Source organism: Syngnathus leptorhynchus, unplaced genomic scaffold (genome assembly GCF_054491065.1).
Source record: "Syngnathus leptorhynchus isolate UIUO unplaced genomic scaffold, UIUO_Slep HiC_scaffold_161, whole genome shotgun sequence".
NCBI lineage: Eukaryota > Metazoa > Chordata > Actinopteri > Syngnathiformes > Syngnathidae > Syngnathus > Syngnathus leptorhynchus.
Genome location: NW_028232128.1, coordinates 142,501 through 169,591, shown reverse-complemented (window position 1 = coordinate 169,591; position 27,091 = coordinate 142,501). Strand labels below are relative to the sequence as shown.

The 27,091-nt window shown below is 58.3% G+C and overlaps 1 pseudogene; it reads right to left on the bottom strand.

Moving 5' to 3' along the window:
• On the bottom strand, window positions 1–702 carry LOC147037554 (18S ribosomal RNA; annotated as a pseudogene; the record flags this gene model as incomplete).
• Window positions 703–27,091: the final 26,389 nt, after the last annotated feature.

The window sequence follows — 27,091 nt, the reverse complement described above, 5'->3', positions numbered from 1 at the left end:
GAGCTTTTTAACTGCAGCAACTTTAAGATACGCTATTGGAGCTGGAATTACCGCGGCTGCTGGCACCAGACTTGCCCTCCAATGGGTTCTCGCCCAAGGGTTTGGACTGTGCTCATTCCAATTACAGGGCCTCGAAAGAGTCCTGTATTGTTATTTTTCGTCACTACCTCCCCGTGTCGGGAGTGGGTAATTTGCGCGCCTGCTGCCTTCCTTGGATGTGGTAGCCGTTTCTCAGGCTCCCTCTCCGGAATCGAACCCTGATTCCCCGTTACCCGTTGTCACCATGGTAGGCGCAGAAAGTACCATCGAAAGTTGATAGGGCAGACATTCGAATGAGACGTCGCCGCCGCGGAGGGCCGGCGATCGGCTGGAAGTTATCGAGGATCACCAAGGGAGGCCGGGCCGGACGCGCGGAGGGCCGCGGCGCGGCGCGTGAACGCCGGCGCGACCCCTGGGCCCGCGCGCCCGGGCACCGCGTGGGTTTTGGGTCTGATAAATGCGCGCGTCCCCGGAGGTCGGCGCCCGTTTGCATGTATTAGCTCTAGAATTGCCACAGTTATCCAAGTAACTGAGGAGCGATCAAAGGAACCATAACTGATTTAATGAGCCATTCGCAGTTTCGCTGTACGGGCCGTGTGCACTTAGACTTGCATGGCTTAATCTTTGAGACAAGCATATGCTACTGGCAGGATCAACCAGGTAGGAGAGAGGGTGGCTGGGTAGCGCCTCTCGCTCGCCGGCCCGCCGGAGCGGGGGCTCGCGCGACTGTTTTCCGGACGCCGGCCGCGGTTCGCGGGGGCTCTAGGTGGTCTGACGCTGCCGCGGGGTGAGATGGATCGGGCTGGACCCGGCGCAGCCGAAGCCGAGGACGCGGAACCTCGAATGCGACCCTCGCGGACCCCTAAACGAGAGGAGCTGCGCCCGGCCTCGTAAGACACCTCTTCTCCGGTGCTAGGTCGACCCCGACGCCGCTGGCCGCCGCCGCCGCCTTGCCGCTATCCCTCCGCACGTTTGGGGCCGGTGGCGACCCGCAGGACGGCCGACAACTCGCTCGTTTGGCGGGGCGATGCAAGGTTAGGCGAACTGGGCGGTAACTCGGGTTAGTCGAGGGGACTTCGCGGTGGACAGGGGGGTGCGAATCCGGCCGGGCGGCCCTTCGATGGAGCCTGGTGCAGGGACATTCAATGGGATGAGCCGCGCTCGCCGCGGAACCTTCGAGCGCCGCTACTCAGCAAGTAAACGAGAGGGAGCTGCGCCCGGCCTCGTAAGACGCCTCTTCTCCGGTGCGAGCGCCCCGACGCCGCTGGCCGCCGCCGCCGCCTTGCCGCTATCCCGCCGCGCGTTTGGGGAGGGAGGGCGACCCGTAGGACGGCCCGCCGACTACACGACCGTTTGGCAGAGCGAGTGCAAGGTTAGGCGAGCTGGGCGGTAACTCGGGTTAGTCTGGGGAGACTCGCGGTGGACAGGGGGGCGCGAATCCGGCCGGGCGGCCCCATCGATTAAGCATTGGTAGGGAGCCGAGGATGAGCCGTGCGAAGTGGCCTCGGAGGCGGTCCGTGGGGGACGACGGGGGGGGACGGGCGTCGGCCCTCCGGCCCGAGCAGAGAACGTTCGGTCACCCAAGCGGGAATCTGCGCCCCGGCCCGAGTCGGACTCGGTCGGTGCGGCCCGCTGAGGCCCTCAACTATTCCCGTACGCGGGGGTCGGGAGCTGCGGCGCTGCGCCGGCGACTTACCCGCGCGAGGCACGCACTGCGTGCGGCCAGGATGCGGAGTTGGATCGGCGCTGGTTGGGAACCCTCGGGGAACGAAGGCGGACGGCGGCCAGCCGGCGCCGACGAACCCGTCGGGGAGGGGGCTGGTGGCAGGCGCGATCGGCACTATTGCTGACTGCCGGGAGGGAAGCTGCGCCCCGGCCGAGTCAGACTCAGCCGTTGCGGCCCCCCCGAGCCCGCAGCGCGTAGCGCGGAAGCCATACGCCCCCCCGATGCGGAGCGACAGACGCCCCCGCGACCGCGGTTGGTCGGGAAGGCTTTTCGGATAGAGGTCGGACGGTGTGTGTGGACGGCTTCCCGTGGTGCCGCCGCTATCAAGCCGGAGGGTTTGAGAAACGACATTCGCGGAAGGACCGGCGCGGCCGGCGGACGCTCGCACGCGCGGCGCCCGACACTCAGCCGCTCGCTCGGCCTCCGTGGATCGTGGCTAGGTGGGATGGATGCCAAACCGGGTCGTCTCGGTCTCGCCGCAGTACGGTCGCGCCGGGGCCTGCGGGGCGGCGCGGGGAGCGCACGCTCACGCGGCGGCCGGGGCGCTAGAGTGCGACCCGCAGTGGGTAGGAACCGTCCACCCGACGTCGGACGAGCCGAGGCCGATGGAGGCCCTACCAAGGCGGGTCATGAGTGCCAGTCGGTCAGTTGGGTGAGGGGGTACTCGGAGGCCCGCCGGGAGCAGACGGGCGACCGGGGATGGGGGGCGTACGCGGGCGGGCGCCGGGAGAAGACGGCCCGTCCGGGGTCGAATCTCGGCCTGTGTTTTCGGAGCCGGCCGGGCATCACGCTCCCTCCTTGGATGGACAACATTCGTAGTTGACACTTTGTGTCATTTTATCCGAGCGGGCGGGCGCCTCGAGAGGCGGACCGTCCGGGGCGACTCTCGGCCTGTGTTTTCGGAGCCGGCCGGGCCTCACGCTCCCTCCTTGGATGGACAACATTCGTAGTTGACACTTTGTGTCATTTTATCCGAGCGGGCGGGCGCCTCGAGAGGCGGACCGTCCGGGGCGACTCTCGGCCTGTGTTTTCGGAGCCGGCCGGGCCTCACGCTCCCTCCTTGGATGGACAACATTCGTAGTTGACACTTTGTGTCATTTTATCCGAGCGGGCGGGCGCCGCGAGGCGGACCGTCCGGGGCGACTCTCGGCCTGTGTTTAAGGAGCCGGCCGGGCATCACGCTCCTTCCTTGGATGGACAACATTCGCAGTTGACACTTTGTGTCATTTTATCCGAGCAGACGGGCGCCGCGAGGCGGACCGTCCGGGGCGACTCTCGGCCTGTGTTTTCGGAGCCGGCCGGGCATCACGCTCCCTCCTTGGATGGACAACATTCGTAGTTGACACTTTGTGTCATTTTATCCGAGCAGACGGGCGCCGCGAGGCGACCGTCCGGGGCGACTCTCGGCCTGTGTTTAAGGAGCCGGCCGGGCATCACGCTCCTTCCTTGGATGGACAACATTCGTAGTTGACACTTTGTGTCATTTTATCCGAGCGGGCGGGCGCCGCGAGGCGGACCGTCCGGGGCGACTCTCGGCCTGTGTTTAAGGAGCCGGCCGGGCATCACGCTCCTTCCTTGGATGGACAACATTCGCAGTTGACACTTTGTGTCATTTTATCCGAGCAGACGGGCGCCGCGAGGCGGACCGTCCGGGGCGACTCTCGGCCTGTGTTTTCGGAGCCGGCCGGGCATCACGCTCCCTCCTTGGATGGACAACATTCGTAGTTGACACTTTGTGTCATTTTATCCGAGCAGACGGGCGCCGCGAGGCGACCGTCCGGGGCGACTCTCGGCCTGTGTTTAAGGAGCCGGCCGGGCATCACGCTCCTTCCTTGGATGGACAACATTCGTAGTTGACACTTTGTGTCATTTTATCCGAGCGGGCGGGCGCCGCGAGGCGGACCGTCCGGGGCGACTCTCGGCCTGTGTTTAAGGAGCCGGCCGGGCATCACGCTCCTTCCTTGGATGGACAACATTCGCAGTTGACACTTTGTGTCATTTTATCCGAGCAGACGGGCGCCGCGAGGCGGACCGTCCGGGGCGACTCTCGGCCTGTGTTTTCGGAGCCGGCCGGGCATCACGCTCCCTCCTTGGATGGACAACATTCGTAGTTGACACTTTGTGTCATTTTATCCGAGCAGACGGGCGCCGCGAGGCGGACCGTCCGGGGCGACTCTCGGCCTGTGTTTAAGGAGCCGGCCGGGCATCACGCTCCTTCCTTGGATGGACAACATTCGCAGTTGACACTTTGTGTCATTTTGTTCGGCCTGTGTTTAAGGAGGCGGCCGTCCTCCACTCGGTCCGTGTTTAAGGAGCGACACTCGCGCTCCGGTTCGGCCTGTATTTAGGGAGGCGGCCGTCCTCCGCTTGGTCTGTGTTAAGGGCGACACTCTGTCCATGTTTGAGGAGCCTGGCCCTGACGCTCCTCTCCGGCCTGTGTTTAAGGAGGCGGCCGTCCTCCCCTTGGTCCGTGTTAAGGGCGACACTCGGTCCATGTTTGAGGAGCCTGGCCCTGACGCTCCTCTCCGGCCTGTGTTTAAGGAGGCGGCCGTCCTCCCCTTGGTCCGTGTTAAGGGCGACACTCGGTCCATGTTTGAGGAGCCTGGCCCTGACGCTCCTCTCCGGCCTGTGTTTAAGGAGGCGGCCGTCCTCCCCTTGGTCTGTGTTAAGGGCGACACTCGGTCCATGTTTGAGGAGCCTGGCCCTGACGCTCCTCTCCGGCCTGTGTTTAAGGAGGCGGCCGTCCTCCCCTTGGTCCGTGTTAAGGGCGACACTCGGTCCATGTTTGAGGAGCCTGGCCCTGACGCTCCTCTCCGGCCTGTGTTTAAGGAGGCGGCCGTCCTCCCCTTGGTCCGTGTTAAGGGCGACACTCGGTCCATGTTTGAGGAGCCTGGCCCTGACGCTCCTCTCCGGCCTGTGTTTAAGGAGGCGGCCGTCCTCCCCTTGGTCTGTGTTAAGGGCGACACTCGGTCCATGTTTGAGGAGCCTGGCCCTGACGCTCCTCTCCGGCCTGTGTTTAAGGAGGCGGCCGTCCTCCCCTTGGTCTGTGTTAAGGGCGACACTCGGTCCATGTTTGAGGAGCCTGGCCCTGACGCTCCTCTCCGGCCTGTGTTTAAGGAGGCGGCCGTCCTCCCCTTGGTCTGTGTTAAGGGCGACACTCGGTCCATGTTTGAGGAGCCTGGCCCTGACGCTCCTCTCCGGCCTGTGTTTAAGGAGGCGGCCGTCCTCCCCTTGGTCTGTGTTAAGGGCGACACTCGGTCCGTGTTTAAGGAGCGGCCCTCGCGCTCCGGTTCGGCCTGTATTTAGGGAGGCGGCCGTCCTCCGCTTGGTCTGTGTTAAGGGCGACACTCGGTCCGTGTTTAAGGAGCCGGCCCTGACGCTCCTCTTCGGCCTGTGTTTAAGGAGGCGGCCGTCCTCCACTTCCTTCCATGCACCACCACATTCGCAGTTGACACTTTGCCATTTTTTCAGAGAGGTGACACTTAGTCGTTTTTTCGAAAGTTGACACTTAGTCGTTTTTTCGAAAGTTGACACTTTGCCGTTTTTTCAGAGAGGCGACACTTAGTCGTTTTTTCGAAAGTTGACACTTAGCCGTTTTTTCGAAAGTTGACACTTAGCCGTTTTTTCGAAAGTTGACACTTAGCCGTTTTTTCGAAAGTTGACACTTAGTCACTTTTTCGCCACAGTGACACCTCCAGCGCGTGCCACGGCGCTTTTCAGGTCTTCTATCCGACCTTGTGCTGTCGAGGACGGCGTGTCCGACGCCGTGGGGAGACCAGCACCATCTCCTCCATACTCGTAAACGGGGTGCTTTGGAAAACGGGGGGAAAGTCGATGAGTACACTGACTACTGGGACCATTTCATTGTACTCTGGCGCACCTGAAGACCAAAAAAGGTACTGCACCTTAGCCCGGGTACCTCACCCCCTGGTACCTCGAGGAGAACTTAGAAAAATTTCGACAAATTTTTGGTGAGCTCCAGGGAGAGAGGCTGATTTTTCGCTTTTTGAGGCCGACCGCCGAACCGGCGCGGGGCGGACTCACAAGCCCCGCAGAGCCGTGGGCACTTAGTCGTTTTTTCAGAGAGGCGACACTTAGTCGTTTTTTCAGAGGCGACACTTAGTCGTTTTTTCGAAAGTTGACACTTAGCCGTTTTTTCGAAAGTCGACACTTAGCCGTTTTTTTGGAAAGTTGACACTTAGTCGTTTTTTCGAAAGTTGACACTTAGTCGTTTTTTCGCCACAATTGGCTCTGAGCTCCAGGGGGAGAGCCTGGTTTTGCCTTATTTCAGGCCGGCTGGGGAACCGGCGCGGGTCGGATGCACGAGCCCGGCAGAGCCGTGGGCACTTAGAAAATTTTCGCCGATTAAGCTGGGACCTCCAGGCGGAGACCGGCATTCCTCGTCCTCGGGGTTCGAGCCAGGAACCGGCGCTGGGCAGACGCCGTAGCCACGCAGAGCCGTGGGCACTTAGAAAATATTCGCCAAGTTGGCTCTGAGCTCCAGGCGGAGAGGCTGGTTTTGCCTTATTTCAGGCCGGCTGGGGAACCGGCGCGGGTCGGATGCACGAGCCCGCAGAGCCGTGGGCACTTTGCCATTTTCTCAGAGTCGACACTTAGTCGTTTTTTCAGAGAGGCGACACTCTGTCGTTTTTTCGAAAGTTGACACTTTGCCGTTTTTTCAGAGAGGCGACACTTAGCCGTTTTTTCGAAAGTTGACACTTAGCCGTTTTTTCGAAAGTCGACACTTAGCCGTTTTTTCAGAGATGTGACACTTTGCCGTTTTTTCGAAAGTCGACACTTAGCCGTTTTTTCAGAGATGTGACACTTAGAAACTTTTTGCCAAGTTGGCTGTGAGCTCCAGGAGGAGACCGTTATTTTTCGTCATTCGAGGCCGACTGCGGAACCGGCGCTGGGCGGACGCCAAAGCTCGGCAGGGCCGTGGGCACTTAGAAACTTTTTGCCAAGTTGGCTGTGAGCTCCAGGAGGAGACCGTTATTTTTCGTCATTCGAGGCCGACTGCGGAACCGGCGCTGGGCGGACGCCAAAGCTCGGCAGGGCCGTGGGCACTTAGAAACTTTTTGCCAAGTTGGCTGTGAGCTCCAGGAGGAGACCGTTATTTTTCGTCATTCGAGGCCGACTGCGGAACCGGCGCTGAGCGGACCCAAAGCTCGGCAGGGCCGTGGGCACTTAGAAACTTTTTGCCAAGTTGGCTGTGAGCTCCAGGAGGAGACCGTCATTTTTCGTCATTCGAGGCCGACTGCGGAACCGGCGCTGGGCGGACGCCAAAGCTCGGCAGGGCCGTGGGCACTTAGAAACTTTTTGCCAAGTTGGCTGTGAGCTCCAGGAGGAGACCGTTATTTTTCGTCATTCGAGGCCGACTGCGGAACCGGCGCTGGGCGGACGCCAAAGCTCGGCAGGGCCGTGGGCACTTAGAAACTTTTTGCCAAGTTGGCTGTGAGCTCCAGGAGGAGACCGTTATTTTTCGTCATTCGAGGCCGACTGCGGAACCGGCGCTGGGCGGACGCCAAAGCTCGGCAGGGCCGTGGGCACTTAGAAACTTTTTGCCAAGTTGGCTGTGAGCTCCAGGAGGAGACCGTTATTTTTCGTCATTCGAGGCCGACTGCGGAACCGGCGCTGAGCGGACGCAAAAGCTCGGCAGGGCCGTGGGCACTTAGAAACTTTTTGCCAAGTTGGCTGTGAGCTCCAGGAGGAGACCGTTATTTTTCGTCATTCGAGGCCGACTGCGGAACCGGCGCTGGGCGGACGCCAAAGCTCGGCAGGGCCGTGGGCACTTAGAAACTTTTTGCCAAGTTGGCTGTGAGCTCCAGGAGGAGACCGTTATTTTTCGTCATTCGAGGCCGACTGCGGAACCGGCGCTGGGCGGACGCCAAAGCTCGGCAGGGCCGTGGGCACTTAGAAACTTTTTGCCAAGTTGGCTGTGAGCTCCAGGAGGAGACCGTTATTTTTCGTCATTCGAGGCCGACTGCGGAACCGGCGCTGGGCGGACGCCAAAGCTCGGCAGGGCCGTGGGCACTTAGAAACTTTTTGCCAAGTTGGCTGTGAGCTCCAGGAGGAGACCGTTATTTTTCGTCATTCGAGGCCGACTGCGGAACCGGCGCTGGGCGGACGCCAAAGCTCGGCAGGGCCGTGGGCACTTAGAAACTTTTTGCCAAGTTGGCTGTGAGCTCCAGGAGGAGACCGTTATTTTTCGTCATTCGAGGCCGACTGCGGAACCGGCGCTGGGCGGACGCCAAAGCTCGGCAGGGCCGTGGGCACTTAGAAACTTTTTGCCAAGTTGGCTGTGAGCTCCAGGAGGAGACCGTTATTTTTCGTCATTCGAGGCCGACTGCGGAACCGGCGCTGGGCGGACGCCAAAGCTCGGCAGGGCCGTGGGCACTTAGAAACTTTTTGCCAAGTTGGCTGTGAGCTCCAGGAGGAGACCGTTATTTTTCGTCATTCGAGGCCGACTGCGGAACCGGCGCTGGGCGGACGCCAAAGCTCGGCAGGGCCGTGGGCACTTAGAAACTTTTTGCCAAGTTGGCTGTGAGCTCCAGGAGGAGACCGTTATTTTTCGTCATTCGAGGCCGACTGCGGAACCGGCGCTGGGCGGACGCCAAAGCTCGGCAGGGCCGTGGGCACTTAGAAACTTTTTGCCAAGTTGGCTGTGAGCTCCAGGAGGAGACCGTTATTTTTCGTCATTCGAGGCCGACTGCGGAACCGGCGCTGGGCGGACGCCAAAGCTCGGCAGGGCCGTGGGCACTTAGAAACTTTTTGCCAAGTTGGCTGTGAGCTCCAGGAGGAGACCGTTATTTTTCGTCATTCTAGGCCGACTGCGGAACCGGCGCTGGGCGGACGCCAAAGCTCGGCAGGGCCGTGGGCACTTAGAAACTTTTTGCCAAGTTGGCTGTGAGCTCCAGGAGGAGACCGTTATTTTTCGTCATTCGAGGCCGACTGCGGAACCGGCGCTGGGCGGACGCCAAAGCTCGGCAGGGCCGTGGGCACTTAGAAACTTTTTGCCAAGTTGGCTGTGAGCTCCAGGAGGAGACCGTTATTTTTCGTCATTCGAGGCCGACTGCGGAACCGGCGCTGGGCGGACGCCAAAGCTCGGCAGGGCCGTGGGCACTTAGAAACTTTTTGCCAAGTTGGCTGTGAGCTCCAGGAGGAGACCGTTATTTTTCGTCATTCTAGGCCGGCTGCAGAACCGGCGCGGGTCGGATGCACGAGCCCGCAGAGCCGTGGGCACTTTGCCACTTTTTCGCCACAATTGGCTGTGAGCTCCAGGAGGAGACCGTTATTTTTCGTCATTCTAGGCCGGTTGCAGAACCGGCGCGGCTCGGATGCACGAGCCCGCAGAGCCGTGGGCACTTAGAAAATTTTCAGAGAGGCGACACTTTGCCATTTTTTCAGAGAGGTGACACTTAGTCGTTTTTTCGAAAGTTGACACTTAGCCGTTTTTTCGAAAGTTGACACTTAGTCGTTTTTTCGAAAGTTGACACTTAGTCGTTTTTTCGCCAAAGTGCCCACCTCCAGCGCGTGCCACGGCGCTTTCCAGGTCTTCTATCCGACCTTGTGCTGTCGAGGACGGCGTGTCCGACGCCGTGGGGAGACCAGCACCATCTCCTCCATACTCGTAAACGAGGTGCTTTGGAAAACGGGGGGAAAGTCGATGAGTACACTGACTACTGGGACCATTTCATTGTACTCTGGCGCACCTGAAGACCAAAAAAGGTACTGCACCTTAGCCCGGGTACCTCACCCCCTGGTACCTCGAGGAGAACTTAGAAAAATTTCGACAAATTTTTGGTGAGCTCCAGGGAGAGAGGCTGATTTTTTGCTTTTTGAGGCCGACCGCCGAACCGGCGCGGGGCGGACTCACAAGCCCCGCAGAGCCGTGGGCACTTAGTCGTTTTTTCGAAAGTTGACACTTAGCCGTTTTTTCGAAAGTTGACACTTAGCCGTTTTTTCGAAAGTCGACACTTAGCCGTTTTTTCGAAAGTTGACACTTAGTCGTTTTTTCGCCGATTTTGCTGGGACCTCCAGGCGAGGACCGGCGTTTTTCGTCTTCCGGGTCCGACCCGGGAACCAGCGCCGAGCGGACACATTCGCTCGCTAGTGCCGTTGGCACTTAGAAAATTTTTCGTTTGTCATGAGCTCCGGGCGGAGACCGGCGTTTTTCGTCTTCCGGGTTCGACCCGGGAACCAGCGCCGAGCGGACACATTCGCTCGCTAGTGCCGTTGGCACTTAGAAAATTTTTCGTTTGTCATGAGCTCCGGGCGGAGACCGGCGTTTTTCGTCTTCCGGGTTCGACCCGGGAACCAGCGCCGAGCGGACACATTCGCTCGCTAGTGCCGTTGGCACTTAGAAAATTTTTCGTTTGTCATGAGCTCCGGGCGGAGACCGGCGTTTTTCGTCTTCCGGGTCCGACCCGGGAACCAGCGCCGAGCGGACACATTCGCTCGCTAGTGCCGTTGGCACTTAGAAAATTTTTCGTTTGTCATGAGCTCCGGGCGGAGACCGGCGTTTTTCGTCTTCCGGGTTCGACCCGGGAACCAGCGCCGAGCGGACACATTCGCTCGCTAGTGCCGTTGGCACTTAGAAAATTTTTCGTTTGTCATGAGCTCCGGGCGGAGACCGGCGTTTTTCGTCTTCCGGGTCCGACCCGGGAACCAGCGCCGAGCGGACACATTCGCTCGCTAGTGCCGTTGGCACTTAGAAAATTTTTCGTTTGTCATGAGCTCCGGGCGGAGAGCGGCGTTTTTCGTCTTCCGGGTTCGACCCGGGAACCAGCGCCGAGCGGACACATTCGCTCGCTAGTGCCGTTGGCACTTAGAAAATTTTTCGTTTGTCATGAGCTCCGGGCGAGGACCGGCGTTTTTCGTCTTCCGGGTTCGACCCGGGAACCAGCGCCGAGCGGACACATTCGCTCGCTAGTGCCGTTGGCACTTAGAAAATTTTTCGTTTGTCATGAGCTCCGGGCGGAGACCGGCATTTTTCGTCATTCGAGGCCGACGGGGGAACCAGCCGGAGCGGACACGTTTGCTCGGAAGAGCCGTTGGCACTTAGAAAAAATTCCGTGTCTCGTGAGCTCCAGGGGGGACAGGCTGGTTTTATTCATCCGTAGCCGACATGGGAACCAGCGCGGAGCGGATTGGTGTTGCGCTGCCATATACCTCATCTCTCTCAGGAGTCCCCCCCTTATACGTGCCGATGGTGTTTTGGAAAACGGGGGGTAACTGGATGAGTACACTGACTAGGGGGACCAGTACACTAGCGAGTGGGACCAGTACACTGACTAGTGGGACCAACACACTATGAGCGCCTGGTACCTAAAATGGAAGTATAGAGGCCGAATTTCGGGCAAGATCACGCCGGGTTAGGCTTCCAGGACCTCGGCGAAGCAATTTTAACGGGTTGCCCGGTTCTTTTTTGAACCAGCCCGGTTCTTTTTTTTATCCAGCCCGGTTCTTTTTACACTTCCAGCTGGAGCTCGGGAGCGGCTTTTTGCACAAGATCACGCCGTGTTAGGCTTCCAGGACCTCGGCTAAGCAATTTTAACGGGTCGCCCGGTTCTTTTTTGATCCAGCCCGGTTCTTTTTTTTATCCAGCCTGGTTCTTTTTACACTTCCAGCTGGAGCTCGGGAGCGGCTTTTTGCACAAGATCACGCCGTGCTAGGCTTCCAGGACCTCGGCTAAGCAATTTTAACGGGTCGCCCGGTTCTTTTTTGATCCAGCCCGGTTCTTTTTTTTATCCAGCCTGGTTCTTTTTACACTTCCAGCTGGAGCTCGGGAGCGGCTTTTTGCACAAGAACACGCCGTGTTAGGCTTCCAGGACCTCGGCTAAGCAATTTTAACGGGTCGCCCGGTTCTTTTTTGATCCAGCCCGGTTCTTTTTTTTATCCAGCCTGGTTCTTTTTACACTTCCAGCTGGAGCTCGGGAGCGGCTTTTTGCACAAGAACACGCCGTGTTAGGCTTCCAGGACCTCGGCTAAGCAATTTTAACGGGTCGCCCGGTTCTTTTTTGATCCAGCCCGGTTCTTTTTTTTATCCAGCCTGGTTCTTTTTACACTTCCAGCTGGAGCTCGGGAGCGGCTTTTTGCACAAGATCACGCCGTGTTAGGCTTCCAGGACCTCGGCTAAGCAATTTTAACGGGTCGCCCGGTTCTTTTTTGATCCAGCCCGGTTCTTTTTTTTTATCCAGCCTGGTTCTTTTTACACTTCCAGCTGGAGCTCGGGAGCGGCTTTTTGCACAAGAACACGCCGTGTTAGGCTTCCAGGACCTCGGCTAAGCAATTTTAACGGGTCGCCCGGTTCTTTTTTGATCCAGCCCGGTTCTTTTTTTTATCCAGCCTGGTTCTTTTTACACTTCCAGCTGGAGCTCGGGAGCGGCTTTTTGCACAAGATCACGCCGTGTTAGGCTTCCAGGACCTCGGCTAAGCAATTTTAACGGGTCGCCCGGTTCTTTTTTTTATCCAGCCCGGTTCTTTTTTTATCCAGCCCGGTTCTTTTTACACTTCCAGCTGGAGCTCGGGAGCGGCTTTTTGCACAAGATCACGCCGTGTTAGGCTTCCAGGACCTCGGCTAAGCAATTTTAACGGGTCGCCCGGTTCTTTTTTGATCCAGCCCGGTTCTTTTTTTTTATCCAGCCTGGTTCTTTTTACACTTCCAGCTGGAGCTCGGGAGCGGCTTTTTGCACAAGAACACGCCGTGTTAGGCTTCCAGGACCTCGGCTAAGCAATTTTAACGGGTCGCCCGGTTCTTTTTTGATCCAGCCCGGTTCTTTTTTTTATCCAGCCTGGTTCTTTTTACACTTCCAGCTGGAGCTCGGGAGCGGCTTTTTGCACAAGATCACGCCGTGTTAGGCTTCCAGGACCTCGGCTAAGCAATTTTAACGGGTCGCCCGGTTCTTTTTTTTATCCAGCCCGGTTCTTTTTTTATCCAGCCCGGTTCTTTTTACACTTCCAGCTGGAGCTCGGGAGCGGCTTTTTGCACAAGATCACGCCGTGTTAGGCTTCCAGGACCTCGGCTAAGCAATTTTAACGGGTCGCCCGGTTCTTTTTTGATCCAGCCCGGTTCTTTTTTTTATCCAGCCTGGTTCTTTTTACACTTCCAGCTGGAGCTCGGGAGCGGCTTTTTGCACAAGAACACGCCGTGTTAGGCTTCCAGGACCTCGGCTAAGCAATTTTAACGGGTCGCCCGGTTCTTTTTTGATCCAGCCCGGTTCTTTTTTTTATCCAGCCTGGTTCTTTTTACACTTCCAGCTGGAGCTCGGGAGCGGCTTTTTGCACAAGAACACGCCGTGTTAGGCTTCCAGGACCTCGGCTAAGCAATTTTAACGGGTCGCCCGGTTCTTTTTTGATCCAGCCCGGTTCTTTTTTTTATCCAGCCTGGTTCTTTTTACACTTCCAGCTGGAGCTCGGGAGCGGCTTTTTGCACAAGATCACGCCGTGTTAGGCTTCCAGGACCTCGGCTAAGCAATTTTAACGGGTCGCCCGGTTCTTTTTTGATCCAGCCCGGTTCTTTTTTTTTATCCAGCCTGGTTCTTTTTACACTTCCAGCTGGAGCTCGGGAGCGGCTTTTTGCACAAGAACACGCCGTGTTAGGCTTCCAGGACCTCGGCTAAGCAATTTTAACGGGTCGCCCGGTTCTTTTTTGATCCAGCCCGGTTCTTTTTTTTATCCAGCCTGGTTCTTTTTACACTTCCAGCTGGAGCTCGGGAGCGGCTTTTTGCACAAGATCACGCCGTGTTAGGCTTCCAGGACCTCGGCTAAGCAATTTTAACGGGTCGCCCGGTTCTTTTTTTTATCCAGCCCGGTTCTTTTTTTATCCAGCCCGGTTCTTTTTACACTTCCAGCTGGAGCTCGGGAGCGGCTTTTTGCACAAGATCACGCCGTGTTAGGCTTCCAGGACCTCGGCTAAGCAATTTTAACGGGTCGCCCGGTTCTTTTTTGATCCAGCCCGGTTCTTTTTTTTTATCCAGCCTGGTTCTTTTTACACTTCCAGCTGGAGCTCGGGAGCGGCTTTTTGCACAAGAACACGCCGTGTTAGGCTTCCAGGACCTCGGCTAAGCAATTTTAACGGGTCGCCCGGTTCTTTTTTGATCCAGCCCGGTTCTTTTTTTTATCCAGCCTGGTTCTTTTTACACTTCCAGCTGGAGCTCGGGAGCGGCTTTTTGCACAAGATCACGCCGTGTTAGGCTTCCAGGACCTCGGCTAAGCAATTTTAACGGGTCGCCCGGTTCTTTTTTTTATCCAGCCCGGTTCTTTTTTTATCCAGCCCGGTTCTTTTTACACTTCCAGCTGGAGCTCGGGAGCGGCTTTTTGCACAAGATCACGCCGTGTTAGGCTTCCAGGACCTCGGCTAAGCAATTTTAACGGGTCGCCCGGTTCTTTTTTGATCCAGCCCGGTTCTTTTTCCACTTCCAGCTGGAGCTCAGCAGCGGCTTTTTGCACAAGATCACGCCGGGTTAGGCTTCCAGGACCTCGGCTAAGCACTTCTAACGGGTCGCCCGGTTCTTTTTTTGAACCAGCCCGGTTCTTTTTACACTTCCAGCTGGAGCTCAGCAGCGGCTTTTTGCACAAGATCACGCCGGGTTAGGGTTCCAGGACCTCGGCTAAGCACTTCTAACGGGTCGCCCGGTTCTTTTTTTGAACCAGCCCGGTTCTTTTTACACTTCCAGCTGGAGCTCGGGAGCGGCTTTTTGCACAAGAACACGCCGTGTTAGGCTTCCAGGACCTCGGCTAAGCAATTTTAACGGGTCGCCCGGTTCTTTTTTGATCCAGCCCGGTTCTTTTTCCACTTCCAGCTGGAGCTCAGCAGCGGCTTTTTGCACAAGATCACGCCGGGTTAGGCTTCCAGGACCTCGGCTAAGCACTTCTAACGGGTCGCCCGGTTCTTTTTTTGAACCAGCCCGGTTCTTTTTACACTTCCAGCTGGAGCTCAGCAGCGGCTTTTTGCACAAGATCACGCCGGGTTAGGGTTCCAGGACCTCGGCTAAGCACTTCTAACGGGTCGCCCGGTTCTTTTTTTGAACCAGCCCGGTTCTTTTTACACTTCCAGCTGGAGCTCGGGAGCGGCTTTTTGCACAAGAACACGCCGTGTTAGGCTTCCAGGACCTCGGCTAAGCAATTTTAACGGGTCGCCCGGTTCTTTTTTGATCCAGCCCGGTTCTTTTTCCACTTCCAGCTGGAGCTCAGCAGCGGCTTTTTGCACAAGATCACGCCGGGTTAGGCTTCCAGGACCTCGGCTAAGCACTTCTAACGGGTCGCCCGGTTCTTTTTTTGAACCAGCCCGGTTCTTTTTACACTTCCAGCTGGAGCTCAGCAGCGGCTTTTTGCACAAGATCACGCCGGGTTAGGGTTCCAGGACCTCGGCTAAGCACTTCTAACGGGTCGCCCGGTTCTTTTTTTGAACCAGCCCGGTTCTTTTTACACTTCCAGCTGGAGCTCGGGAGCGGCTTTTTGCACAAGAACACGCCGTGTTAGGCTTCCAGGACCTCGGCTAAGCAATTTTAACGGGTCGCCCGGTTCTTTTTTGATCCAGCCCGGTTCTTTTTCCACTTCCAGCTGGAGCTCAGCAGCGGCTTTTTGCACAAGATCACGCCGGGTTAGGCTTCCAGGACCTCGGCTAAGCACTTCTAACGGGTCGCCCGGTTCTTTTTTTGAACCAGCCCGGTTCTTTTTACACTTCCAGCTGGAGCTCAGCAGCGGCTTTTTGCACAAGATCACGCCGGGTTAGGGTTCCAGGACCTCGGCTAAGCACTTCTAACGGGTCGCCCGGTTCTTTTTTTGAACCAGCCTGGTTCTTTTTTTGATCCAGCCCGGTTCTTTTTACACTTCCAGCTGGAGCTCAGCAGCGGCTTTTTGCACAAGATCACGCCGGGTTAGGCTTCCAGGACCTCGGCTAAGCACTTCTAACGGGCCCTGGTCCACCCCTGCCAGCGCATTTCAAAACTTGGCATTAATTTCGACCTAAGAGACGAAGTCTGATTTTTTTCTACCACTTGGGCGGCCTTTTTGCACCCAGAACACCCGCACCGGCACCATAAATTCGAAGGGTGCCGAGTGCGTCGGCGCAGATTCTGCGACGGAGTGACACTTCCCTCTTGTGGACATTCGGCGGTAGGTGAAATGCGCACTCGGTCTTCTCTTTTCTTTTCCTTCCAGTGAAACTTTGGCAACATTCTGCGAGCTGCTGGCTTCCAGAACCTCGGCCAAGCAGGTGGAGGATTTTTTTCCACTTCCAGCTGGAGGTGAGGAGGGACTTTTTGGGCAAGATCACGCCGACTTAGCAAGCAAGGTGGAAGTGCCAGCATGCTCCGTGGCTGGAAGTGTGGATGTGCCAGCACCCTCCCTGCCTATGGAAGTGTGGAGCTCCAGCACCCTCCCTGCCTATGGAAGTGTGGAGCTCCAGCACCCTCCCTGCCTATGGAAGTGTGGAGCTCCAGCACCCTCCCTGCCTATGGAAGTGTGGAGCTCCAGCACCCTCCCTGCCTATGGAAGTGTGGAGCTCCAGCACCCTCCCTGCCTATGGAAGTGTGGAGCTCCAGCACCCTCCCTGCCTATGGAAGTGTGGAGCTCCAGCACCCTCCCTGCCTATGGAAGTGTGGAGCTCCAGCACCCTCCCTGCCTATGGAAGTGTGGAGCTCCAGCACCCTCCCTGCCTATGGAAGTGTGGAGCTCCAGCACCCTCCCTGCCTAGGGAAGTGTGGAGCTCCAGCACCGTGCCTATGGAAGTGTGGAGCTCCAGCACCCTCCCTGCCTATGGAAGTGTGGAGCTCCAGCACCGTGCCTATGGAAGTGTGGAGCTCCAGCACCCTCCCTGCCTATGGAAGTGTGGAGCTCCAGCACCCTCCCTGCCTATGGAAGTGTGGAGCTCCAGCACCCTCCCTGCCTATGGAAGTGTGGAGCTCCAGCACCCTCCCTGCCTATGGAAGTGTGGAGCTCCAGCACCCTCCCTGCCTATGGAAGTGTGGAGCTCCAGCACCCTCCCTGCCTATGGAAGTGTGGAGCTCCAGCACCCTCCCTGCCTATGGAAGTGTGGAGCTCCAGCACCCTCCCTGCCTATGGAAGTGTGGAGCTCCAGCACCCTCCCTGCCTAGGGAAGTGTGGAGCTCCAGCACCCTCCCTGCCTATGGAAGTGTGGAGCTCCAGCACCCTCCCTGCCTATGGAAGTGTGGAGCTCCAGCACCCTCCCTGCCTATGGAAGTGTGGAGCTCCAGCACCCTCCCTGCCTATGGAAGTGTGGAGCTCCAGCACCCTCCCTGCCTATGGAAGTGTGGAGCTCCAGCACCCTCCCTGCCTATGGAAGTGTGGAGCTCCAGCACCCTCCCTGCCTATGGAAGTGTGGAGCTCCAGCACCCTCCCTGCCTATGGAAGTGTGGAGCTCCAGCACCCTCCCTGCCTATGGAAGTGTGGAGCTCCAGCACCCTCCCTGCCTATGGAAGTGTGGAGCTCCAGCACCCTCCCTGCCTATGGAAGTGTGGAGCTCCAGCACCCTCCCTGCCTATGGAAGTGTGGAGCTCCAGCACCCTCCCTGCCTATGGAAGTGTGGAGCTCCAGCACCCTCCCTGCCTATGGAAGTGTGGAGCTCCAGCACCCTCCCTGCCTATGGAAGTGTGGAGCTCCAGCACCCTCCCTGCCTATGGAAGTGTGGAGCTCCAGCACCCTCCCTGCCTATGGAAGTGTGGAGCTCCAGCACCCTCCCTGCCTATGGAAGTGTGGAGCTCCAGCACCCTCCCTGCCTATGGAAGTGTGGAGCTCCAGCACCCTCCCTGCCTATGGAAGTGTGGAGCTCCAGCACCCTCCCTGCCTATGGAAGTGTGGAGCTCCAGCACCCTCCCTGCCTATGGAAGTGTGGAGCTCCAGCACCCTCCCTGCCTATGGAAGTGTGGAGCTCCAGCACCCTCCCTGCCTATGGAAGTGTGGAGCTCCAGCACCCTCCCTGCCTATGGAAGTGTGGGGCTCCAGCACCCTCCCTGCCTATGGAAGTGTGGAGCTCCAGCACCCTCCCTGCCTATGGAAGTGTGGAGCTCCAGCACCCTCCCTGCCTATGGAAGTGTGGAGCTCCAGCACCCTCCCTGCCTATGGAAGTGTGGAGCTCCAGCACCCTCCCTGCCTATGGAAGTGTGGAGCTCCAGCACCCTCCCTGCCTATGGAAGTGTGGAGCTCCAGCACCCTCCCTGCCTATGGAAGTGTGGAGCTCCAGCACCCTCCCTGCCTATGGAAGTGTGGAGCTCCAGCACCCTCCCTGCCTATGGAAGTGTGGAGCTCCAGCACCCTCCCTGCCTATGGAAGTGTGGAGCTCCAGCACCCTCCCTGCCTATGGAAGTGTGGAGCTCCAGCACCCTCCCTGCCTATGGAAGTGTGGAGCTCCAGCACCCTCCCTGCCTATGGAAGTGTGGAGCTCCAGCACCCTCCCTGCCTATGGAAGTGTGGAGCTCCAGCACCCTCCCTGCCTATGGAAGTGTGGAGCTCCAGCACCCTCCCTGCCTATGGAAGTGTGGAGCTCCAGCACCCTCCCTGCCTATGGAAGTGTGGAGCTCCAGCACCCTCCCTGCCTATGGAAGTGTGGAGCTCCAGCACCCTCCCTGCCTATGGAAGTGTGGAGCTCCAGCACCCTCCCTGCCTATGGAAGTGTGGAGCTCCAGCACCCTCCCTGCCTATGGAAGTGTGGAGCTCCAGCACCCTCCCTGCCTATGGAAGTGTGGAGCTCCAGCACCCTCCCTGCCTATGGAAGTGTGGAGCTCCAGCACCCTCCCTGCCTATGGAAGTGTGGAGCTCCAGCACCCTCCCTGCCTATGGAAGTGTGGAGCTCCAGCACCCTCCCTGCCTATGGAAGTGTGGAGCTCCAGCACCCTCCCTGCCTATGGAAGTGTGGAGCTCCAGCACCCTCCCTGCCTATGGAAGTGTGGAGCTCCAGCACCCTCCCTGCCTATGGAAGTGTGGAGCTCCAGCACCCTCCCTGCCTATGGAAGTGTGGAGCTCCAGCACCCTCCCTGCCTATGGAAGTGTGGAGCTCCAGCACCCTCCCTGCCTATGGAAGTGTGGAGCTCCAGCACCCTCCGTGCCTAAGGAAGTGTGGAGCTCCAGCACCCTCCGTGCCTATGGAAGAGCCACCTCCGCGGGCATGCTGCTCAACCACGCCGGCCCAGAGTTCCAGCCGCTCGGCTACACTCTCTCACAAGCCCCGCCTGGAGCTCCCCAGCCCGCCCCTGGTACCTCAACTACCGAGGCCAGCCGCTCGACCAGGCCGGCCCAGAGTTCCAGCCGCTCGGATAAGCTCTGTCACTCTCCCGCTAAGCAGCCACCGGTAACGGGGAAATGTCGCCGCCTTGTGGACACGCCGTTGTAAATGAATGGGCTTTCGCACTTAGTGCAATTTTCGCCAGCTCCGTGGCTGCAAGTATGGAGCTATGGAGCTATGGAGCCACCAGACAGGCTGGAGCTCTGGAGCTATGGAAGTATGGAGCTCTGGAGCTATGGAGCTATGGAGCTATGGAGCTCTGGGGCTATGGAGCTATGGAGCTATGGAGCTCTGGAGCTCTGGTGCTATGGAGCTCTGGAGCTCTGGTGCTATGGAGCTATGGAGCTATGGAGCTATGGAGCTATGGAGCTATGGAAGTCTGGAGCTATGGAAGTATGGAGCTATGGAAGTATGGAGCTATGGAGCTATGGAGCTATGGAGCTATGGAGCCACCAGCCAGCACCCTCCGTGGCTCAACCACGCCGGCCCAGAGTTCCAGCCGCTCGGCTTCACTCTCTCACAAGCCCCGCCTGGAGCTCCCCAGCCCGCCCCTGGTACCTCAACTACCGAGGCCAGCCGCTCGACCAGGCCGGCCCAGAGTTCCAGCCGCTCGGCTTCACTCTCTCACAAGACCCGCCTGGAGCTCCCCGGCCCACCCCTGGTACCTCAACTACCGAGGCCAGCCGTTCGACCACGCCGGCGCAGAGTTCCAGCCGCTCGGATAAGCTCTGTCACTCTCCTGCCGCGCAGCCACCGGTAACGGGGAAATGTCGCCGCCTTGTGGACACGCCCTTGTAAATGAATGGGCTTTCGCACTTAGTGCAATTTTCGCCAACTCTCTGACTGGAGCTATGGAAGTATGGAGCTATGGAGCCACCAGCCACCCAGGCTGGAGCTATGGAGCTCTGGTGCTATGGAGCTCTGGTGCTATGGAGCTATGGAGCTCTGGAGCTCTGGTGCTATGGAGCTATGGAGCTCTGGAAGTATGGAGCTATGGAGCTCTGGAGGTATGGAGCTATGGAGCCCTGGAGCCCTGGAGCTATGGAGCCCTGGAGCTATGGAGCCCTGGAGCCCTGGAGCTATGGAGCCCTGGAGCTATGGAGCCCTGGAGCCCTGGAGCTATGGAGCCCTGGAGCTATGGAGCTATGGAGCTCTGGTGCTATGGAGCTATGGAGCTCTGGTGCTATGGAGCTATGGAGCTCTGGTGCTATGGAGCTATGGAGCTCTGGTGCTATGGAGCTATGGAGCTCTGGTGCTATGGAGCTATGGAGCTGGTGCTATGGAGCTATGGAGCTCTGGTGCTATGGAGCTATGGAGCTCTGGTGCTATGGAGCTCTGGTGCTATGGAGCTATGGAGCTCTGGTGCTATGGAGCTATGGAGCTCTGGTGCTATGGAGCTATGGAGCTCTGGTGCTATGGAGCTCTGGTGCTATGGAGCTATGGAGCTCTGGTGCTATGGAGCTCTGGAGCTCTGGAGGTATGGAGCTATGGAGGTATGGAGCCACCAGCCAGCACCCTCCGTGGCTGGATCAATGGAAGTGTTTAGGTACCAGGCGGCCAAAGTGCCGAGGCCTCACGCTCGACCACGCCGGCGCAGAGTTCCAGCCGCTCGGATGAGCTCTGTCACTCTCCCGCCGCGCAGCCACCGGTAACGGGGAAATGTCGCCGCCTTGTGGACACGCCGTTGTAAATGAATGGGCTTTCGCACTTAGTGCAATTTTCGCCAACTCTCTGACTTAGAGCTATGGAAGTATGGAGCCACCAGCCACCCAGGCTGGAGCTATGGAGCTCTGGAGCTATGGAGCTCTGGTGCTATGGAGCTATGGAGCTCTGGTGCTATGGAGCTCTGGAGCTCTGGTGCTATGGAGCTATGGAGCTCTGGTGCTATGGAGCTATGGAGCTCTGGTGCTATGGAGCTATGGAGCTCTGGTGCTATGGAGCTCTGGTGCTATGGAGCTCTGGTGCTATGGAGCTATGGAGCTCTGGTGCTATGGAGCTCTGGAGCTATGGAGCTCTGGAGGTATGGAGCTCTGGAGGTATGGAGCTCTGGAGGTATGGAGCTATGGAGCCCTGGAGCTCTGGAGGTATGGAGCTATGGTGCTATGGAGCTCTGAAGCCATGGAGCTCTGGTGCTATGGAGCTATGGAGCTCTGGTGCTATGGAGCTATGGAGGTATGGAGCCACCAGCCAGCACCCTCCGTGGCTGGATCAATGGAAGTGTTTTAGGTACCAGGCAGCCAAAGGGCCGAGGCCTCACGCTCGACCACGCCGGCGCAGAGTTCCAGCCGCTCGGATAAGCTCTGTCACTCACCCGCCGCGCAGCCACCGGTAACGGGGAAATGTCGCCGCCTGGCGGACACGCCCTTGTAAATGAATGGGCTTTCGCACTTAGTGCAATTTTCGCCAACTCTCTGACTGGAGCTATGGAAGTATGGAGCTATGGAGCCACCAGCCACCCAGGCTGGAGCTATGGAGCTATGGAGCTCTGGAGGTATGGAGCTCTGGTGCTATGGAAGTATGGAGCTATGGAGCTATGGAGCTATGGAGCTATGGAGCCCTGGAGCCCTGGAGCTATGGAGCCCTGGAGCTATGGAGCTATGGAGCCCTGGAGCTATGGAGCTCTGGTGCTATGGAGCTATGGAGCTCTGGTGCTATGGAGCTATGGAGCTCTGGTGCTATGGAGCTATGGAGCTCTGGTGCTATGGAGCTATGGAGCTCTGGTGCTATGGAGCTATGGAGCTATGGAGCTATGGAGCTCTGGTGCTATGGAGCTATGGAGCTCTGGTGCTATGGAGCTATGGAGCTCTGGTGCTATGGAGCTATGGAGCTCTGGTGCTATGGAGCTATGGAGCTATGGAGCTCTGGTGCTATGGAGCTATGGAGCTCTGGTGCTATGGAGCTATGGAGCTCTGGTGCTATGGAGCTCTGGTGCTATGGAGCTATGGAGCTCTGGTGCTATGGAGCTATGGAGCTCTGGTGCTATGGAGCTCTGGTGCTATGGAGCTATGGAGCTCTGGTGCTATGGAGCCACCAGCCAGCACCCTCCGTGGCTGGATCAATGGAAGTGTTTTAGGTACCAGGCAGCCAAAGGGCCGGGGCCTCACGCTCGACCACGCCGGCGCAGAGTTCCAGCCGCTCGGATAAGCTCTGTCACTCACCCGCCGCGCAGCCACCGGTAACGGGGAAATGTCGCCGCCTTGTGGACACGCCGTTGTAAATGAATGGGCTTTCGCACTTAGTGCAATTTTCGCCAACTCTCTGACTGGAGCTATGGAAGTATGGAGCTATGGAGCCACCAGCCACCCAGGCTGGAGCTATGGAGCTCTGGAGGTATGGAGCTCTGGTGCTATGGAAGTATGGAGCTATGGAGCTATGGAGCTCTGGTGCTATGGAGCTATGGAGCTCTGGTGCTATGGAGCTATGGAGCTCTGGTGCTATGGAGCTATGGAGCTCTGGTGCTATGGAGCTATGGAGCTCTGGTGCTATGGAGTTCTGGTGCTATGGAGCTATGGAGCTCTGGTGCTATGGAGCTATGGAGCTCTGGTGCTATGGAGCTATGGAGCTCTGGTGCTATGGAGCTATGGAGCTCTGGTGCTATGGAGCTATGGAGCTCTGGTGCTATGGAGCTATGGAGCTCTGGTGCTATGGAGCTATGGAGCTCTGGTGCTATGGAGCTATGGAGCTATGGAGCCACCAGCCAGCACCCTCCGTGGCTGGATCAATGGAAGTGTTTTAGGTACCAGGCAGCCAAAGGGCCGAGGCCTCACGCTCGACCACGCCGGCGCAGAGTTCCAGCCGCTCGGATAAGCTCTGTCACTCACCCGCCGCGCAGCCACCGGTAACGGGGAAATGTCGCCGCCTTGTGGACACGCCGTTGTAAATGAATGGGCTTTCGCACTTAGTGCAATTTTAGCACACTCTCTGACTGGAGCTATGGAAGTATGGAGCTATGGAGCCACCAGCCACCCAGGCTGGAGCTATGGAGCTATGGAGCTCTGGTGCTATGGAGCTATGGAGCTCTGGTGCTATGGAGCTATGGAGCTCTGGTGCTATGGAGCTATGGAGCTCTGGTGCTATGGAGCTATGGAGCTCTGGTGCTATGGAGCTATGGAGCTCTGGTGCTATGGAGCTATGGAGCTCTGGTGCTATGGAGCTATGGAGCTCTGGTGCTATGGAGCTATGGAGCTCTGGTGCTATGGAGCTATGGAGCTCTGGTGCTATGGAGCTATGGAGCTATGGAGCCACCAGCCAGCACCCTCCGTGGCTGGATCAATGGAAGTGTTTTAGGTACCAGGCAGCCAAAGGGCCGGGGCCTCACGCTCGACCACGCCGGCGCAGAGTTCCAGCCGCTCGGATAAGCTCTGTCACTCACCCGCCACGCAGCCACCGGTAACGGGGAAATGTCGCCGCCTGGCGGACACGCCGTTGTAAATGAATGGGCTTTCGCACTTAGTGCAATTTTCGCCAACTCTCTGACTGGAGCTATGGAAGTATGGAGCTATGGAGCCACCAGCCACCCAGGCTGGAGCTATGGAGCTATGGAGCTCTGGTGCTATGGAGCTATGGAGCTCTGGTGCTATGGAGCTATGGAGCTCTGGTGCTATGGAGCTATGGAGCTCTGGTGCTATGGAGCTATGGAGCTCTGGTGCTATGGAGCTATGGAGCTCTGGTGCTATGGAGCTATGGAGCTCTGGTGCTATGGAGCTATGGAGCTCTGGTGCTATGGAGCTATGGAGCTCTGGTGCTATGGAGCTATGGAGCTATGGAGCCACCAGCCAGCACCCTCCGTGGCTGGATCAATGGAAGTGTTTTAGGTACCAGGCAGCCAAAGGGCCGGGGCCTCACGCTCGACCACGCCGGCGCAGAGTTCCAGCCGCTCGGATAAGCTCTGTCACTCACCCGCCACGCAGCCACCGGTAACGGGGAAATGTCGCCGCCTGGCGGACACGCCGTTGTAAATGAATGGGCTTTCGCACTTAGTGCAATTTTCGCCAACTCTCTGACTGGAGCTATGGAAGTATGGAGCTATGGAGCCACCAGCCACCCAGGCTGGAGCTATGGAGCTATGGAGCTCTGGTGCTATGGAGCTATGGAGCTCTGGTGCTATGGAGCTATGGAGCTCTGGTGCTATGGAGCTATGGAGCTCTGGTGCTATGGAGCTATGGAGCTCTGGTGCTATGGAGCTATGGAGCTCTGGTGCTATGGAGCTATGGAGCTCTGGTGCTATGGAGCTATGGAGCTCTGGTGCTATGGAGCTATGGAGCTCTGGTGCTATGGAGCTATGGAGCTATGGAGCTATGGAGCTCTGGTGCTATGGAGCTATGGAGCTCTGGTGCTATGGAGCTATGGAGCTCTGGTGCTATGGAGCTATGGAGCTCTGGTGCTATGGAGCTATGGAGCTATGGAGCTCTGGTGCTATGGAGCTATGGAGCTCTGGTGCTATGGAGCTATGGAGCTCTGGTGCTATGGAGCTATGGAGCTCTGGTGCTATGGAGCTCTGGTGCTATGGAGCTATGGAGCTCTGGTGCTATGGAGCTCTGGAGCTCTGGAGGTATGGAGCTATGGAGCTATGGAGCCACCAGCCAGCACCCTCCGTGGCTGGATCAATGGAAGTGTTTTAGGTACCAGGCAGCCAAAGGGCCGAGGCCTCACGCTCGACCACGCCGGCGCAGAGTTCCAGCCGCTCGGATAAGCTCTGTCACTCACCCGCCGCGCAGCCACCGGTAACGGGGAAATGTCGCCGCCTTGTGGACACGCCGTTGTAAATGAATGGGCTTTCGCACTTAGTGCAATTTTCGCCAACTCTCTGACTGGAGCTATGGAAGTATGGAGCTATGGAGCCACCAGCCACCCAGGCTGGAGCTATGGAGCTCTGGAGGTATGGAGCTCTGGTGCTATGGAAGTATGGAGCTATGGAGCTATGGAGCTCTGGTGCTATGGAGCTATGGAGCTCTGGTGCTATGGAGCTATGGAGCTCTGGTGCTATGGAGCTATGGAGCTCTGGTGCTATGGAGCTATGGAGCTCTGGTGCTATGGAGTTCTGGTGCTATGGAGCTATGGAGCTCTGGTGCTATGGAGCTATGGAGCTCTGGTGCTATGGAGCTATGGAGCTCTGGTGCTATGGAGCTATGGAGCTCTGGTGCTATGGAGCTATGGAGCTCTGGTGCTATGGAGCTATGGAGCTCTGGTGCTATGGAGCTATGGAGCTCTGGTGCTATGGAGCTATGGAGCTATGGAGCCACCAGCCAGCACCCTCCGTGGCTGGATCAATGGAAGTGTTTTAGGTACCAGGCAGCCAAAGGGCCGAGGCCTCACGCTCGACCACGCCGGCGCAGAGTTCCAGCCGCTCGGATAAGCTCTGTCACTCACCCGCCGCGCAGCCACCGGTAACGGGGAAATGTCGCCGCCTTGTGGACACGCCGTTGTAAATGAATGGGCTTTCGCACTTAGTGCAATTTTAGCACACTCTCTGACTGGAGCTATGGAAGTATGGAGCTATGGAGCCACCAGCCACCCAGGCTGGAGCTATGGAGCTATGGAGCTCTGGTGCTATGGAGCTATGGAGCTCTGGTGCTATGGAGCTATGGAGCTCTGGTGCTATGGAGCTATGGAGCTCTGGTGCTATGGAGCTATGGAGCTCTGGTGCTATGGAGCTATGGAGCTCTGGTGCTATGGAGCTATGGAGCTCTGGTGCTATGGAGCTATGGAGCTCTGGTGCTATGGAGCTATGGAGCTATGGAGCCCTGGAGCTATGGAGCCCTGGAGCTATGGAGCTATGGAGCTCTGGTGCTATGGAGCTATGGAGCTCTGGTGCTATGGAGCTATGGAGCTCTGGTGCTATGGAGCTATGGAGCTATGGAGCCACCAGCCAGCACCCTCCGTGGCTGGATCAATGGAAGTGTTTTAGGTACCAGGCAGCCAAAGGGCCGGGGCCTCACGCTCGACCACGCCGGCGCAGAGTTCCAGCCGCTCGGATAAGCTCTGTCACTCACCCGCCGCGCAGCCACCGGTAACGGGGAAATGTCGCCGCCTGGCGGACACGCCGTTGTAAATGAATGGGCTTTCGCACTTAGTGCAATTTTAGCCAACTCCGTGGCTGCAAGTATGGAAGTATGGAGCTATGGAGCCACCAGCCAGCACCCTCCGCGGCTGGAGCTATGGAAGTATGGAGCTATGGAGCTCTGGGGCTATGGAAGTATGGAGCTCTGGGGCTATGGAGCTCCGGGGCTATGGAGCTCCGGGGCTATGGAGCTCCGGGGCTATGGAGCTCCGGGGCTATGGAGCTATGGAGCTCCGGGGCTATGGAGCTCCGGGGCTATGGAGCTATGGAGCTCCGGGGCTATGGAGCTCCGGGGCTATGGAGCTCCGGAGCTCCGGGGCTATGGAGCTCCGGGGCTATGGAGCTCCGGGGCTATGGAGCTCTGGAGCTATGGAGCTCTGGGGCTATGGAAGTATGGAGCTCTGGGGCTATGGAGCTCCGGGGCTATGGAGCTCCGGGGCTATGGAGCTCCGGGGCTATGGAGCTCCGGGGCTATGGAGCTCCGGGGCTATGGAGCTATGGAGCTCCGGGGCTATGGAGCTCCGGGGCTATGGAGCTCCGGGGCTATGGAGCTATGGAGCTCCGGGGCTATGGAGCTCCGGGGCTATGGAGCTCCGGGGCTATGGAGCTCCGGGGCTATGGAGCTCCGGGGCTATGGAGCTCCGGGGCTATGGAGCTATGGAGCTCCGGGGCTATGGAGCTCCGGGGCTATGGAGCTCCGGGGCTATGGAGCTATGGAGCTCCGGGGCTATGGAGCTCCGGGGCTATGGAGCTCCGGGGCTATGGAGCTCTGGAGCTATGGAAGTATGGATGATCCAGCACCCTCCGTGGCTGACCGCTGGTGCTCGGGGCCGGTGAACTCGGCACCCGCCTCCGGCGGGTGCCTCGGTGACCGCCGTCGCTTGGGGCCAGTGAACTCGGCACCCGCCTTCGGCGGGTGCCTCGGTGACCGGTTGTCGCTTGGGGCCAGTGAACTCGGCACCCGCCTTCGGCGGGTGCCTCGGTGACCGGTTGTCGCTTGGGGCCGGTGAACTCGGCACCCGCC